General features: G+C 31.2%; 1 long non-coding RNA gene across 2 annotated transcripts; it reads right to left on the reverse strand.

The window, feature by feature from the left end:
- Positions 1 to 8,048: 8,048 nt before the first annotated feature.
- LOC124896756 lies at positions 8,049 to 11,927 on the reverse strand. 2 transcript variants are annotated; one of them, XR_007053181.1, is made up of 6 exons: positions 11,790 to 11,904; positions 11,230 to 11,323; positions 10,876 to 10,969; positions 9,189 to 9,258; positions 8,641 to 8,892; positions 8,049 to 8,308 (listed from the first exon to the last, which is right to left on the reverse strand). It is a non-coding gene; the product is annotated as an uncharacterized LOC124896756 (long non-coding RNA). The 2 variants fall into 2 exon arrangements; XR_007053180.1 differs by lacking the exon at positions 11,230 to 11,323 and having other exon boundaries at positions 11,790 to 11,927.
- Between the last annotated feature and the right edge of the window lie 407 nt (positions 11,928 to 12,334).

Here is a 12,334-nt window from a genome sequence, read left to right on the forward strand (position 1 = left end):
ACCACACCCAACCTGAATGTGCATTAAAGAATAAAAGGGAGAAATAAGGGTGGAATTAAAAGGAAATTGGCTAATAAGTGAGACCCCAAGGTTAGTGTAGTACCAAGGAGGATTAGTCACTTGATATGTCCATATGTTCCATACCAACCCCCAAGTCTACATAACATGCTAAGAAAAGTCCTATAGTGATCCTAACTTGTCTATCTAAATGCTAAGGTACAGAAAATAAGGGCAAACCTATGGTACTTGACATGCATTGATTGGAACTTCTCTTTTGAGTGTGAGTGTCTCTTGACCGTCCCTGTATTGACATGCATGATTTCATATGAGTGGGTGGGATATCTTTGTTGTGAGGGCATTTGAGTCATATTGCTAGCTATTTGCTTGTTTCGGGTAGTGTAACTTGTATATATGAGTGGTTATCTGTTGTTAATGTAATTGTCATACCTTGATCCCATTATATCACACTGTTGTGCTTCATGTTCATGCACAGTTGGTTTTGAAAAATAAGATTAGTGAGGAATATTGTGTTTTGATTTTAAGTGTTGACTGACTGGCTTGAATCACTTAGTTTCTCTTAGTTAAGCATCATTTTTGTTTTTATTGTGTTTTGTTTTCTGAGGATATGCAAATATTCAAAGTTAAGGGTGTTGATGTGCTATAGAAATATATCACTTTTGACTCTTAAAATGAGGAAAAGGTGGAAGTTTCTGAGGTTATTTTGTTAGATATGATGCCTTTTGGGTATGTTTTGCAGGAAAACATATTTTGGATGATAAGCTCTTGAAAAAGGTGAAAAAAGGTATTTTTAGCTATTTTAGAGCAATTATGGATATTGGAGATGTTTTCCAGCTTGTTCGTAATCAAAGCATGTTCGGAAATCAAATAAGAGCTGAAAAGACTCCCGGCACTTACTAAGTCAACAAGTGGCCGCATGTAGGACCTATGGACCACATGTAGGCAAAGCAAGTACCAGAAGTCCAAAATTCCCAGAGCTAAACTTGTAGGATTTTTTGTTTTCGATACCTATGTTTATACCTGCGCCCAGTGTCAGGACCGCAGGTACTACCTGCACCCTGTGCCAAACCGCGGGTACAGACCATATAAGGCCACCAACTCGATTTTCTCTATTTCATTATGACTTTGATTTTAGGGTTTCCTCTTGTACTATAAATACCCTTTATGTACTTTTTAGTCAGAGTTACGCACTTTTGATAGTCACAAACATATTTTGATTCCAAGATCCATCTTTGTTCTTGGGATTTTCTTGTATGGACTTTGGTTCATTAATTCAGTTATAATTATGGGTTTCATTACTTTTTATCATTGTAATTTCCTCTATGCTTTCGATTATGAATGTTATTGATTTCTTCACAATCGTGAGCGACTAAAATTCATAGCTAGGGTTATGGAAACCTTGGCATATTGACGAAGTAGGGAAGTGCTTTCGTTGTTCCAAATCAATACCCATGCATTTTTTGCTTTGTCTTCGTTATGGTAGATTTCTTAATGGACGCACACATTAGGATCCCACCTAGATATTGCTGCTTACTCCAAAACAGGAGCAGTGACTTTGAAAAGATAAAGACAATAGTAATTTAGAGTTTAACCGTCGATCCACGCTTATAAGTTCTATCTTAGTAATATGGTTAGGTTTTATCTAATAACTAGAGACTCAAAAGGCAATAGTTAACTGGGATCACGATAAGGACTAGTAAGGAGACATGCTGAGATTCAAAAGGTAAAGGGTGAAATCCTTTTGCTAATCCAAAAGACTGCAGATGGTACATGACTTATTGATTATGCATGCAAATTATCGGGTTGGCTCAACAAAGCACGATAAGCCTATGGAGTTGAGAATCCAGGGGGAACACAATCCTAGTGTTCACCTACACTGATTACAACTGAAGTTAATATAGTTACTTGCTCGAGATTATTATACAACCTTCCCCCCCACACATACACATATTTACTTTTCTTATTCTACCTGCGGACTACAACTGCTTGAGATATATAAAGCCACATTTTCTCTTAGGATTCGACCCCAACCTGTGTTGGTTTACTGTATTTTGACAGCGACCGTATCATCATCTAATAGGAGATGTTCTTTAGACGCCATCAGTTGTATCTAAAGATGGGAATAATCAAATGTTGCATATTGCTTGGGCTGTAGTAGAGTATAAGAATAAGAACACTTGGATATGATTTGTGAAATTATTGATAGAGGATTTGGGATTAACAAATGGCGGAGATTACACAATCATTTTAGATATGCAAAAGGTATATTTTTTTCTCCATTTAGTTATGTTTAATGAATATTATATGTTATGAATATGCAATTTATTTGTGTGCAATTTATGATCTGATTTTTAGGGTCTTAGAGCAACACTGATGGAGTTTTTACCAGAGGTGGAGCATAGGATGTGTGCAAGACACATCCTTGTCAACTGAGAAAAAATGAGAGGTCTTCAAAGAAAGAACCAGTTCTGAAAATGTGCAGAACCTTTGAGGCTGAAATGAAGAAAAATCTGAACCAAATGGCCATACTAGGTGATGAAAATATTATTCCAGATTTACTTCATTACAAGGTACAAACTTGATGTAAAATGTACTTTAAAATTGACATCAAGTGTGATAGCATAGATAATAATATGACTGAGAGATTTAATGCTTGGATCTTTGGACCAAGGCATAAAATAATTATTACTATTCTAGAAGAGATAAGGGTGAAGATAATGACTAGACTAGGTGAATTCACTAAGTTTCCAGAAACATGATTGACTAATATATCTCCAATGACTTTGAGAGTGTTAGTAAAAAACACAAAAAAGTCAATGAGATATAATATTGACTTCAATGGACAGAGAGATTTTAAAATATCAGATAGACCATATATATATAGTGTTGATATGATGGATAGTACATGCAGTTGTAGATCTTAGATGCTTAAGGGAATACCCTGTCCACATGGGATTGCAGTCATACTTTACAAAAAATGAGAATCAATTGATTTTGTTGATAGCTGCTATAATAAAGAGACTTATCTCCAGATTTATTGTCACTACATTCAATCAATTACCAATATGAACATGTGGATAGAGTCAATAAATCCTCAGGTGGAGCCACCAGTTGTTAAACGTATGCCTGTCAAACCAAAGAAAAAAAGGAATAGAGAGTTTGGTGAGACCAAAAATGTGGAAAAATGTCAAGAAAAAGGGTTAACATGACTTTTAGCATCTATCAAGGAAAAAATCACTACAAAAGAGGTTGTCTTTTAAAGGTGTGTAACTTTAAATGACTTGTATCATTTATTTGTAGTTTGATTATATTTGAATATGTTACTGCTTCACCTCTTTTTTTTGTAGGATTATATTAGACCAAGTAGTGTTGTTGTTGGACCAAGTGATGTACAAAGTACTTTAAGACCTAGGAGGAGGCTAAGAAACACTTCTGCTACTACTGATGCACCCCTTAGACCTAGGCGTAGGCCAAGAAAAAAAGTGATAATCCCGAAGCACCTCCTAGACCTAGGGGAGGTCCAAGAAAGATAACACAGTTTGAATAAGTTGCAACACCTCTTACACCTAAGAAAGGGCCTAATAAACCAATTGCACTAGATTTAAGAGGTAGGGGGAAGAGATGTTTAACATGTTATAGAAGTTGTAAGAGTCAGGGAAGGGGTGTTGAATATATTGTAGGAGCTGCAAGAGACGGAAATGAGTAGGAGTGTAGCACCAGTTGCAACAGCTATAGGAGGCAGGGGCAGACCAAGAAAACACCTCTTTGTGACATAGGAGTAGCAAGGAGGACACCTTTTCATCAGTGGTTTGAAAATCCAACAAGTTACACTACTCATGCTCCACCAAATCCACCTGTTTCACCCGTTCATGCTCAATTTAGTACATGCAATAGAGGAGCAACTGGTAAAAGGCCAAAGACAATTAGAATAAGTGTTTTGATTGCTGAAAATGGTTTCACAACATATAATGTAAGCGCTAACAATAAAATTTAAGTTTACTTTGCCATAGAGGTTTACATGTGTATAACTTTCTTTCTTTCTATGTCTGCAGCCTGGGTTGTCAAGTAGTATGATACTACATACTGATTTTACACAGTCTATAAGGTCTGCTAATGTTACTGGAGACCCTAGTTATAAACCAAAGACAGGAGTAAGGTGGAGGGGTAAAATAGTAGTGACTAAAAACCAGCTTGAAGTGATGAAAGATGAGATGAGCTTGAACAAAAGATAAAAAGTGACTTTTTCATAATCCAAGCCACAAAGAAAGTAGTTTTAAAATATTGGTAGTTTTTTAGATTAAAACTGATGTTGTATTGTTAATTGGGTAGGTTATTTTGACAAACAATGTGATTTACTTTTGCAAGGTCATTTTTTAAAAAAGTTTTTATGATGCACTTGAATGTTGCATCTCAGATATTTATTTAGTAATTTTGTATTGACTTATGTTGCACTTGAAAGTTCAAGTTGCATCTCAAACAGTTGCATCTCAGACATTTATTTAGTAATTTTGTATTGACTTATGTTGCACTTGAAAGTTCAAGTTGCATCTCAAACAGTTATGCACTAATTTTCTGTAAAATTCTTGCATTGATTATGCTCTGATTTTGTATAGAATTTTGTATTGAATGTTTCTATAAATGTGTATCTATTCTTTGTGGTGCTATATGATGGTTCTATCAATTTTGAAATAATAAATTTAGATCAACAAAACCAGCAAAACAAACAAGTACTCAAAACCAACAATTAATTTCAAATAGGATATTTCATTCAACAAAATCAAGTTCAAACCACCATACAAGGAACACTACTAACGACAAATTCATATTACAACATTGGACAAAACACTTCAGCCTGCTATTTTGATCCATATAGCAATACATATTATGAAGATACACACCGTGAAATACTACTAAAGTTTTCTATCTTCTTTACTTTAATCATCTTCTCTGGTGTATTTTTCACCTCGTCTTTCATCTTACAAATGAGTTACATTGTTCTTTTATTTGAGTGAATGCAGATTTAGCTTTCATGTCCATAATTTACCTATCACTGTAAGTGCCAACTAATTCTTCCTTCGTCTTCATTATCTTCAATAGTTCATTCATGTCCTTCACTTTCTTCACCAACTTTGGAATAATGAATTTAGATCGTTCACCAACCACATCATCCCTCTAAAGAAAAAGGTACACTTGTTTGATCCATAATATGGGCAAGATCAAAATCTTCTTTTCGAATTATTATCGGATCAAGAAGTCTTCAAATAGAGTAAGAGACCATGATTGTATCACACCTCCGCATTTAACATTGGATCTTTCTTGTCTAAACAAATCTTATTCAAATCTAATTTTACATCTTTCATGGCTAGCCTTAATTTCAAAAATCATGAATTAAAAATTAGTGACAATAGTGAGAAGAAGTTAGAAAATAGTGAGAAGAAGTTTTAAACAAACAAAGAAAACTAAGAAAGATATCAGAATTTTACCAAAGAAAACAAAGTAAACCAATGAAAAGATCTTACCTTCAACAATGGAGAGAAAAACGGGAGTAGAGTAGAAGAAGAGGGATTTATGCCTCTTTTAATACATTATATTAAAAAATAAGGAAATCTAATGAAAAATATATAAAGTTATGTATCCAAAAAATAGGTCTATAACGATTTTTTAACACCCTTACGCGCTCAAGGTACGTGAATACACACAGTAGTCCAAGTGGATAGATATATGACATTTAAATATGATAAAAAAAAAAAGTCTAGGGGGTCATAGGATCCCCTGCAAAGTTCAATATGTATAACTACAAATTTTCACAAAGTACAGATATTTTTCGTACTGTTTTTTGAAATGAATAAGAAATATAGTTATTCAAGGAAAGGAAAGTATATTTAAATTCGGTGAAGTGTATATGAATAGGAAAGTAACTCTTTTACCAATAAAAGTAAAGATAAAGAAACGTGTAAGCCTTGAGAAAGTAAATAAATGTATAATTTATTTAAAAGTCAATAAACGTTTATCAATGTAAAAAATACTTTTATTAGATTTTACTCCTTGAATTATGAACAACACTTGTAACTTTTCTAATAAAGGGACAAAAATGAATAAATAAAGATAATTATTGTACAACACTTGTAACTTTTCTAATAAAGGACAAAAATGAATAAATAAAGATAATTATTGTGATCAGAATTTTTTTCTACCATGATTATCAAAACGGTTAATAAGAAGAGATGTAATATAAAAAAATAAAAAATAAGAGATATTTTGACTAATGAATATACATTAAACAATTTTTTTTTAAAAAAAAGTTAGAAATTATTTTTAAAAAAATGCTACAACTTGCAATTAAAAGTTTAATTTAACTTACGATAAACAATCTTATAATTATATACAAGGTAATTTTCACATTCATTTTTGGGATAATTATTTTGTATATCCATTAGACTCAAATTATAAAGAAAAAACATAGTCTAATCTATATCAAAATAAATGACCCACGTTTGAGTCAGTCTGTCTAAATAATTTCCGTAAATGATCATTTCAATTTTGGGTTACTTCAGCCCCCTTTTAAAATTTAGTGTTGCCGCTTTCTTTTTCGCTCCATTTTTTTTTTTTTTGGTTAAATTTTTTTTCTTTTTTATATAAAAATTAAATATAATTATATAAAAATTGTATAATTAGTATATAGGATATGTATTTATATTAAATATATGTATAGCAACTAGATAGAATATGTATAAAAACTATATAATTGTTGTATAAAATAAGTATTTGTACAAAATATATATAAAAATTGTATCGAATGTGTATAGAAAATATATAATTATTATGCAAAATATGTATATAAATAATAATTGAAAATATATAATTATTATGCAAAATATGTATATAAATAATAATTGAAGCTAAAGATTGTATAGTGTATATTGAAATTTTATAATTGTTTTATAGAACACATTTTCATGTAAAATCTATATAGAAATTGCATCACTGTTATATTTATATAAATATGTATATGTATGTATATATATGTGTGCGCGCGCCCGCAGAAACTGTATTATTGTTATATAAATATCTATATGTATCACCTTGGTATAAAATATGTTATTTTCATATAACAAATAAAAATATACTTTTTGTATTTGCTTGATTAGAAAAGCGTAGTAATTATAATATTGCAAATTTATATTTAATTGTTTAAAAAACCTACAAAAATTATGCAGTTGTTTTTTCGGTAGAATTAAAAATAATAGGAGAGCAATTTTTTTTATTTTTTTTTAAACATAAGGAACACAAAAAAAAAGAACAAAAACTAAAGAGTAGAATTTTAATAAACAAAAAATAAAAAGAAGCCATAGAAATAAACACAACAAAAAAAAAAAGAAAGAACGAAACAATGAAAAAAGAACAAAGAAAAGAAAAAAAAAACAGCGATGCAGTGAATAACATCAACAATGGCTAAATATCAGAATGCAATTATCGAAAATACAAATGGAGAGAGGGAAAGAGGAATAGAGTGCAGGAAAAAAGAGATATTTGTCTGAATGAACTAATGTGTATGATTATATATAAAATGTATAACAATGTAAAAACATGTATGAATACTTCTGATTCTCTGTTGTGCATGTTTATACACTTACAAAAGCAGTCAGTGTTTCTGAAGATTAACCTTTAATGGGACGACTAATTCTGTACCATATTAAGGAAGACTAAATATGTTTTATTTTCAAAGTTAGATTAAAAGATACAGTAACAAGGGACACAGGGTAGGAGATTTCAGTGCTTCTAAAAAAATACTACAATCAAACAATAATAAAACAATCGATAAAGTCGAGATAAGATCAAAGACTAAGAGAAATCAGCTAAAAAACTGGAGAAAATTTTTTTTAAAAAAAAGATATACCAACACAGTTTATGAGGACGACAACAGTTTTGATATTATGTCTTATATATAATACTAGATGGCCCGTGCCCGTACACAGTACGGGTATTTCCCTATCATCTTTTTATGAAAGAGCAAAACAAAGGAAGCAATACCAGCAAACTGAGTCAACATTAATATAATATAATTCATGTTATTTTATGCATGCAAAACAAAGTTGAAGATTACATTCTTAAGCTTGCTTATGAGAGAGGTTTTAAAGAGAAGCGTTAGATTGTTCATGTTCACTTTGATAAGCTGATTCCCCAATAATTATAACTTAGCATATGTTACAAAAGAAATTTCACTTGTGCTATAACATAAATCCAATATTAGGATTGCCTCATCTTGTCATTTTCTGTACAACGTCTCAACCTGACCACATAAACTAACATGTTAGTATTGATGGGAGATTCAATCTTTATATCAGAAAAATCAGAGGCCTAATTAACTGAATTACAAATTCAGCCCAAGGAAAATACTACTAACTTAGAAACATGATTGGTACTAATTGAACATCCTTGAAAAATCGACACTACTTCAGAAATTTCATTGTATATCAATGTTGATATCCAGAGGCAAGAAACAGATTATTTAAGAACTTTGCCATTTTAGCACATTGAATTTATTAACACTAATAATTCAGTAAAAAGTAGATTAAAAAGAAAAAATGTATGCAAAGTCCATTCAATGTATAGGATACTAACCATGTCATAGGTGGTCTGTAGTAGTTGAGATTTGAAGATGACACTTCACTTCTCACACAAAACAAACTCCCAGTAAAGGAAATTTTAGTTCGAACCATACTCACAACCATTTGCTCCCACCTTACAATGAAGTCTCATCTGAGCCACGCTATCTAGGTGGTCCATGTCCAGTAATTTGTAGCATCCCCTAAAAATGATAATTATTGTCAAACTACCATCTCTTGCATGCTTCTACTCCATCTTAGCCCACTTCTGCATGAAAAATATGCCCAAATCAACATACTTGTGATCAGGACCACAACAATTGATTGGCATGCAAGTTGGTTGGTATACTTATTGCGCTACTATGTTTAACAGTACAACTCAGAATTACTTGTAAACATAAGAGCACATATCATATCATAAGTTCAAATTGAATTTTGAAATTGACAGAACATAAACTAAAATAAAATCATCTTAAAAATATTTTTTTCTAAAATGTTGATATACAAAATACTAAAACAATGCATAGAAAGTATGTCGCAGGATACTCAGATAGTAGTATATACTCTTTGGTTGCTAGCAGAGCATAAATTGTGTTTCTGGACAGCATGTTAAGCCAAAACACACTATTGCAACCTACAACAATAGAAGCACAAGTTAATCAACCAAATATACGCCGATGGCAAAAAAGAATTCAATTTCAGAACCAACATAAAATAAAAATCCAAAGAACACATTCAGGTCTAGTTTTAGCATATCCATTTATCAGTTTTAGAATTTCTATGTTAGTGCACAAAACACTTTTTAGTACCTTGATCAATAAATTTAAACAATATGAAAGCAATTTCACATGTTTAACTACTCGTAACTTCTTCATTGAGCTACAACAAGAGATAGTAACATGTTCAATTATTCCTAATCTTTTTCTTGAGCTACAACTGGGGATGGAAATTATCGCTTGAAGGATGATGTCCAAGTTTGCACTGGACCTAGTGATTAAGATCTAGGAGAGCAATGCCCATATTTTCAAACTTATCAATTGAAAACGTTCACAAAATTACCAACAACATTTAGGGACTTCATCCACAACTATTTAGAGAACTTAACATTGTTGTATCAACAACTCTTTTCGATCCATATTTATCTAAAACCCCCTCAAAATTTAATAAAGATGGAAACAAAGGAAAAAGGTAAAATAGGTTCTGCCAAGTTATAGCAAGATGATTTAAAGTATTGCAGTTTGCTAATATATTTCTGGTGTAGAGTAATCTTTGATTTGCCATGTAGAAAACGTGTCTACTTGTTTAACTTTATGATAGTATAAGTACCTACTTATGCACACTCAAAATTGAACAAGTAAATACAAGCTGAGGCTACACTAAAGGGCACGTTTATGTCCGGTCACACTACATCACATAATTCAATACTACAAAAATTGTTATAGCTAGCTACTATAGAAAACCAAAAAGTAGTTTTACCAAAATTTCGTGAAATTCTATCAAGTGTACATCAAGCAGTTAATTTGAGAATGAATTATGTTTAAATTACTGTGCTTCTGCTCTTATGTTACATGATAGTTAGTTTTCTTCTTAAAAATCAGAGGAAAGAGCTTACTATCTTTTCAGTAGAAGCAGCATTTGGTAATTACTAAATAACAACTTAAAAGTTAGTGTCAATAGATAAGTAAGAACACTTCAAACTAATTAAAGAAACTAAAAAAACCAGTGCCTACAGAGAAGGGATTTTATTTTTCTGTTTTCACCTGAAGAACTGACCCTCTCCATAGCACGTAACCATTAAAACTCCCAAAAAACTGACCCTCCCAGTGATACCTTCTCTTGTTTTCTTCTTTTTAATCTTTCTAATCCTCTTAATTTTCAACTTACCGGGAAAATCCTCTTAATTCATCAATTGGTTGTTATAGTAGACAGATACAAATTTGTTATGCTTCCTTTAGATATAAACTTTAATAACATAGCAACTATGATGGACCACTTATGAAATCTATCAGCTTTAACAAGCTAGTAGCAATAAGCGGAACTCTCATATTATTAACCTTGATTGAAGTGACAATATAATACATTACAAGTCTTTTCTTCTTCTGAGAAAGCCTATTTTTTTTCCTCTTCTATTTTTCACATTTACTGTCCTTGATCGGAAATTTCACAACATCACCACCTCAAAAACACATTTAGTTAGATTAAAAAATGAATTATGACAAAATGTCAAGCATAGAACAGAAATAATACTCACTTTAGCACATGAGAAGCCATTAGTAGCTTAGTTTTTCTCCCACATATGGCTTTTCAATTATTTCTACACATGCATCTCAATCTCCCTGAATAACCTATGTCACATAAAAATAACACATTGTCTATGAAAGAAGTAAACTACATATGCCATTCAGCTTCTTTTCGCCGCTATAAAAATCAAATCAACAACTTGAGCAATAGAAAAATTAATCGTAAAAAAAATTAAAGAAGTCTGTAATGGATCACAAAGAAAAAAGACAAAAGGAAACAAAAAGAACTGATTTTTTTTTATTTTTGAGAATTAGTATTGTTAAGAAAAATAACCGAGAAGGTGGAGTGAGTGCTCAAATTTCACCTTGATTGAAGATGGAGACCTAGAGCATTACAGTCTATTCTCCAAAAAGTGTTGGGTGTGGCAAATGAAAGTTACGGAGGAAACTATTGTGGAACTGAAAATAAGTCATATTTCAATAGTTAGAGCTGAGTTAAATTCTTCAAAAACTCTGTAATTGAAAATTTTAGTTTACTTAGGACTTGAGAAGTTCATTCCTTTTCTCTTAACTATGGGTCAACCAAAGATTATTATTGATTACTTCTCACTATTAGAGCCATTTTATACTTCTTTCTATTGAACTCAAAAGAAAAATACAATGAGAAGTTGGAAATTTTTCAATCTTTTGATTAATCTACAATTTCTCTAAATTTTAAGTTCAAAATCCAAAATTAAAATCACAAATTCCTTAATAAATATAAGAAGTAATAAAAATTACCTACATGCAACACTTGAGGAGTCAATTAGTAACCACAAATAACCAAGAAAAGATAAAGATGTTGATACGAATGTGAAAAACAATGAAGCAGAGTTTAAATTGATACCAAATTCAGAAGAAAAATCTATTATAACACAAATAATACCTTGAGGGCAATAGTGATTGAAAATCAGCAAACTTCAAGAGAGAAACTAAGCGAAACGGATGTCAGAGAGAGTGATATGAAATAGCGGATGCAAAAGTAAGAAGAAAATGTTAGAAGGAGGTGGAGAGGATGAAAGAATTGAAAGACGTGTGTTTACAGTTTGGAGAATGTAACACGTGGCAAAGTGAAACATAAATTTACAAATATAACCCTAAAACATTAAATATTTACATAAATATCCGGACGACTAAAAACCTTCACTTATAATTAGTAGAAAAATAATAATATATATTATTTAAAATAACTCTTTGCAATTATTTTTTAATTAAAAATAATATCTTTCATATCTTCTGCGCTATGTGTGCGCGTGGGTGTGTGTTGCATAAAAGCAGTGAATTCAAATTGATAAAATATCAAGATAAGAAAAATTAATCGTTTTCATTGTGTTTTTGAGTCCGAATTCGATATTGGACGTTGTAAAATAAGAAAATAAAAATAATTTATTGTAGTTATTCTAGAAAAAGACCAAGATATGTTTTTCGTCC

The sequence above is a fragment of the Capsicum annuum genome, chromosome 3 (assembly GCF_002878395.1).
Source record: "Capsicum annuum cultivar UCD-10X-F1 chromosome 3, UCD10Xv1.1, whole genome shotgun sequence".
NCBI lineage: Eukaryota > Viridiplantae > Streptophyta > Magnoliopsida > Solanales > Solanaceae > Capsicum > Capsicum annuum.